The 4,814-nt window shown below is 41.2% G+C and overlaps 1 long non-coding RNA gene across 4 annotated transcripts; it reads left to right on the top strand.

Moving 5' to 3' along the window:
* Window positions 1-472: 472 nt before the first annotated feature.
* Window positions 473-4,508, top strand: LOC120437949. 4 transcript variants are annotated; one of them, XR_005611521.1, is made up of 6 exons: window positions 473-535; window positions 2,375-2,563; window positions 2,662-2,775; window positions 2,930-3,135; window positions 3,253-3,375; window positions 4,239-4,508. It is a non-coding gene; the product is annotated as an uncharacterized LOC120437949 (long non-coding RNA). The 4 variants fall into 4 exon arrangements; XR_005611519.1 differs by adding an exon at window positions 1,273-1,333 and having other exon boundaries at window positions 500-535; window positions 2,662-3,135; XR_005611518.1 differs by having other exon boundaries at window positions 2,662-3,135.
* Window positions 4,509-4,814: the final 306 nt, after the last annotated feature.

Here is a 4,814-nt window from a genome sequence, read left to right as displayed (position 1 = left end):
CAGGCTCCCTCTGCTTCACCCCCCTCGCGTCGAGAATTGACGTGCAGGGTCCTCTCATTGAATACTATAGAGCTCCCTAAACGTTGTTTATTGACGACAAGAGATTGCCGTGGAAGAGCCTGTTGTCCGTATATTTATATATTTCCGAAATCACATTGTAGTGACGTGTACTGAACACAATATATTATATAATGTAAACAACTACCTGAGAAACAGCAGATACAGCAGATAAATTAATTATAGGCCATTACTTTTGTATCGTTTATTGCATTTATGGAGGGAGAGGTGTATGCTGGGTAATGGCACAGCTAGCGACCGGGTGACTTTATTCACCCGCTTCGGCTGTTATCAGTCCATACAATGGGCGTTATTAGCAGAAATCAGTCCCATAGATATGGGCCATCATGGGCCATCCACCTGCTAGATTGTTCAGAAGGTTGTTATCATCCATCCAGATGGAGGATCACTAACAGGAGCGTGGGAAGACTCCAGAATCCACTCTGGCTGGAATCCGGTGGATACAGCAGTGTTACAGGTAAGACCATTTAAACGGACAGCATTTATAGAATGACTATTAAAAGTCAGCGAGTGTCAATAATGTTAATGTGCTTATGTTAGTAATACAGCGAGTGCTAATATAACAGCTTTAAGATGCATTTGTAGATATTATTACGTGTTTTACCGTCTTTATGGTGCTAGCTTAAAGTTAGGGTGTAAACGTTAGCTTATATTGTAGTAAAGCTGTTACTGTTTAAACGATGTTGGGACAGAAATATTAGCTTCTGTCATGACTGATGAAGTTACTAGTTAATAAAGTTTCCAGTAAAGGGATTAATCGCAGCCACAGATTGACAGTAAATATGCCGATTAGCTTCAATGCATCTGTTATAAATATGTGCAAGTTTCAGTGCTTCGTTTAAACTGTATGATACTTATACTGACCCAGGGTCAGTGTGAAATACAATCCTAGCTGTGTGAACAAAGCCTGGCTCCTTTAATCCTGCAGGACAAACCTCAGGATGCAGGTTATTATGACTCTTTCCTGCTGGCACACCTGTCACACCTGAGAGTCAGATAGAAACTTACAGTGACGTGGACATCATGCAAAGACTGCCAGACTCTGTAATACTGTAAATGATCAGTGACTCAGGTTAACACTAAACTTTAAACAGTCCCTCTGTGTCTCTGTGTGTGCTGAACATCTGGAATCAGATTGAGTCAGGCTGCATCAGCTGAATCTGTTATTTGTAAATATCAATATTTTTTATTCAGGTGTGGGGATAATATGTAAGACTGCAGTGAAGCGATGTACCAGATGAATCCCTGGCCAAAGGTATCGTACTTAAATCAGACTACTGATCCAGCCACATCAGCCTTTTGTGAGGTCTGTTTAAAGTAGACTAAAAATGAACTCCAGGTTCCTGAGAGGTGGACTGTGAGCACAGAAACACATGTTCATACATACAGCTGCAGCAAGCTTACATTAATTTTAAATAGATTTGTTACTCTGATGTCTGTCTCTCTGTTAGTCCTCTGACAGACTGGTGACCTGTCCAGGTGTGCTCTACCTGTGACTACTGGGACAGGCTCTAGCTCCTGAAATAGAAATTTTCTATTATTCTCATTTAAAGTATTTAAGTGCTTATGCATATGCTTAGTTGTGACACTGTTATAGACTGTTCAGTGAAAGTTTCTAAAACTAGATGAACTTACTTCAGCATCAGCAGTTTGAGAAAACAACTCCCTTTACAGGTGCTGATAAGGCCAAGGGCACAAAACAGCTTAACCATTGATCCGTTAGGTTTCATAGCGAGACGTGTGAAGTGTGGTAGGATCAGTTTGTAACTTCCTCCCTCTTCCTTGGATTGCATAAAGGAGTGGGAGCACCACTTCTGTGGCAGAGCTGACATGACTGTGAACTTAGATGTTTGATGTGTGTTGGCTCTCCTGCGCGCAGTAATAAATAGCTTGATCACAGCTCTTTCTGTGTTGCAGACTTTATTTACAAACTTCCACGATACCCCCCACCCTCCCACTGTGAACATGAATTGAATATTCAGAAGACATTTGTTTAAATACGTCTAGAAATCTGAGCTGTTGGTGTGGTAATAATATTAGAGCTGGCAATCTTTCTTACTGAATCTCTACTGTGAGTCATGTTACCTGAGATTAATTCTATGTTTACCTGACAGCCTGGACAAATGTGCTGTGTGAAGACTGTAAATCAAATCAGATCTTAACTGCTTACATTTAAGGAGCCTGGTCATATTTAATTATAATATGAACCAAAGATTTTCTGATTGCTGATTCTAAGAGTCTTTGTGGAAATCCTGTTTGGCTTTTTGTCATTTTAATTCTCTTTTCTGTTTTCCAGAACAGTTCGCCACAGTCGCTGTCCACATGGGTCAGTGGGACCAAGCAGCACTCTGCTAATGTGTGGACTCTGACCAGCAACATCCAGCAAGACCCAGGCAGCGTTTTCTATCTCCCAGCTGGAGTTTTGTTTGTGACGGGAGAGTCAGATTTTTGTTGAAGCTGGAGGAACAGCCTCACACTTGCAGAGGTAAGTCAGTTTGCAGAGATCCGTCCCACCCTGGCTTTTATGTGGCAGATTTCATATCTGAAACAGTAATATTTCAGTGACTGCTGCTTATACCACAGGTTAATACACGCTACTGATCCCTGATGGGAGAATCATCACCTCTGCCAACAAAGAAGCCTGGTGGATGTTTGTTTGCAGTCTGATGATGGGACATCATGCTCTGCATCTTCAAAGTTTGTCTCTTGATTATTATTCATACACAGTAATGTGAAGTATGCTCATATCTAGTATAACTGGACCAACCTGGTGCTCTTCATTTATGGAGGCTGTTGAGTCTGAATGTTGGATGTTGTGTATCTCGTGTTCTCTGGGCTTTGTTGTCCTCAGTCTTTTTGCAGGATCAGAAAACAAAACCAGGAGGCCTGTAAATGTTTCTTCTCCAATTGGATGATGATAAGACTGTGACATGGGATGCCACCTTTAGTCTTGTGATGAAGCAAAGCTCAGGAAGAAGTGTGATTAAATGGTACCCACATGTGTGCTGCTGAGAAGGATGTACAGGGGCACCTGCAGCCAAATCCAAGCCGCCTCAGGTTAGTTGTAGTTGCAGAATGCCATAGGACTGAGACAGCTGAGGCATCAAATGTTTGATTAAAGCGATGAAAAGGAGAAGTTTCTTCCCTGTAATTATCACTTTTTAAAATCTGTAGCAACTTCAGGTCTGTCAGCGTGCTGAGGTCACAGAAACAAGAAAAGCAGCTTGACTTCAGAGTGTTGTTTACAGTTTTCTGTCATCATGATCTCCCCTGAAGTTTATCACTATTATACAAGCAGTAAGTCCACAATACTGTAATGATGATTCTGACTTTGGTCACGGTTGCATAATATTTTAATATCCATCCATCCATCCATTCGCTTCCACTTATCCTTTTCAGGGTCGCAGGGGGCGCTGGAGCCTATCCCAGCTGTCATAGGGCGAGAGGCGGGGTACACCCTGGACAGGTCGCCAGTCTGTCGCAGGGCCAACACACAGAGACAGACAACCATTCACACTCACATTCACTCGCACATTCACACCTAGTGACAATTTGGATTATCCAATTAACCTATCCCCACAAGCTGCATGTCTTTGGACAGTGGGAGGAAGCCGGAGTACCCGGAGGGAACCCACGCAAACACGGGGAGAACATGCAAACTCCACACAGAAAGACCCCGGCCTGATGGTGGAATTGAACTCAGGACCTTCTTGCTGTGCGGCAACAGTGCTAACCACCGTGCCACCGTGCTGCCAATATTTTAATAATATACAATTATTTTTTGTAATTCATATTTTTTATGTTAATCAAAAATTTACTTTGTGAAATTTGTATTTGAGAATGAAGAATGTGACAATATATTTTTGTTCAATATTTAATTTCTTTCGGTTGCAATTGTTAAATGAAAGAAAAAGAAAAATATATTCTAATTTAGCAAACTAATTTATCAAATATATATATATTACTTTTAATACATTAATTTGACACCTGTATTGAAAATACCATATTGTATTCATACAGAATCAGTTTGGTATCATTGTTTGTCTGATTGCTGAGACTAAGAGCTACTTTGATCTGTGTAGATCTAAAGTATCCAAAGTTGAGCTCTAATGTTTCTTCACCCTTGTGTGTGTGATATGTGATTTCCTACATGCTGGCAGAGCAGAGCGGCCGTTTGTGCTCACAGATGGTGACGGTGTGGAGAGACGGTGGTGTTTCCTCAGAAGAACTAGCAGAGTCACAAAGGGCACGAGTCCATCTCACCACCTTGACTTGCTGACTGATGCTCGTCTGCACTGCACAGAGGAAATCAACTGACCGAGGTTTGTCCAGTGACGTGTTATGAAATGTATATTTGTTTTATGCTTACAGATTTGTTTTTCTTGACAGAGGCTCTGCAGAGGTTAGACAAAGCAGAGAAAATATGTGCTTTACATTTTACTGTGATTTACTGGGATATTTGTAGCCTGATGTTTAGCAGGAATGGAGAAATGGAATCAAAGGGAGATGTTTTTGATGTTTTTGTAATGTGAGTAAATCTTCAATATTATTTATTTGCTTGGTTATTTTAGGAGTGTTTCTGGGTGAGGGAGAGAGGAGTCATCATCCAGGTAAAGTGACGTGGATCAGTGGACACACTTGTCTCCACTTTAAAGGAGACGATCCGAGTCATCCCTAAATGTTAGTGCTTTCAAATACACAAACATTTTTAAAGGACAAAAACGAACATCCAACTT

This window comes from Oreochromis aureus, linkage group 3 (assembly GCF_013358895.1).
Source record: "Oreochromis aureus strain Israel breed Guangdong linkage group 3, ZZ_aureus, whole genome shotgun sequence".
In the NCBI taxonomy this organism is placed as follows: Eukaryota; Metazoa; Chordata; class Actinopteri; order Cichliformes; family Cichlidae; genus Oreochromis; species Oreochromis aureus.
This window is presented reverse-complemented; position numbering and strand designations above follow the sequence as displayed.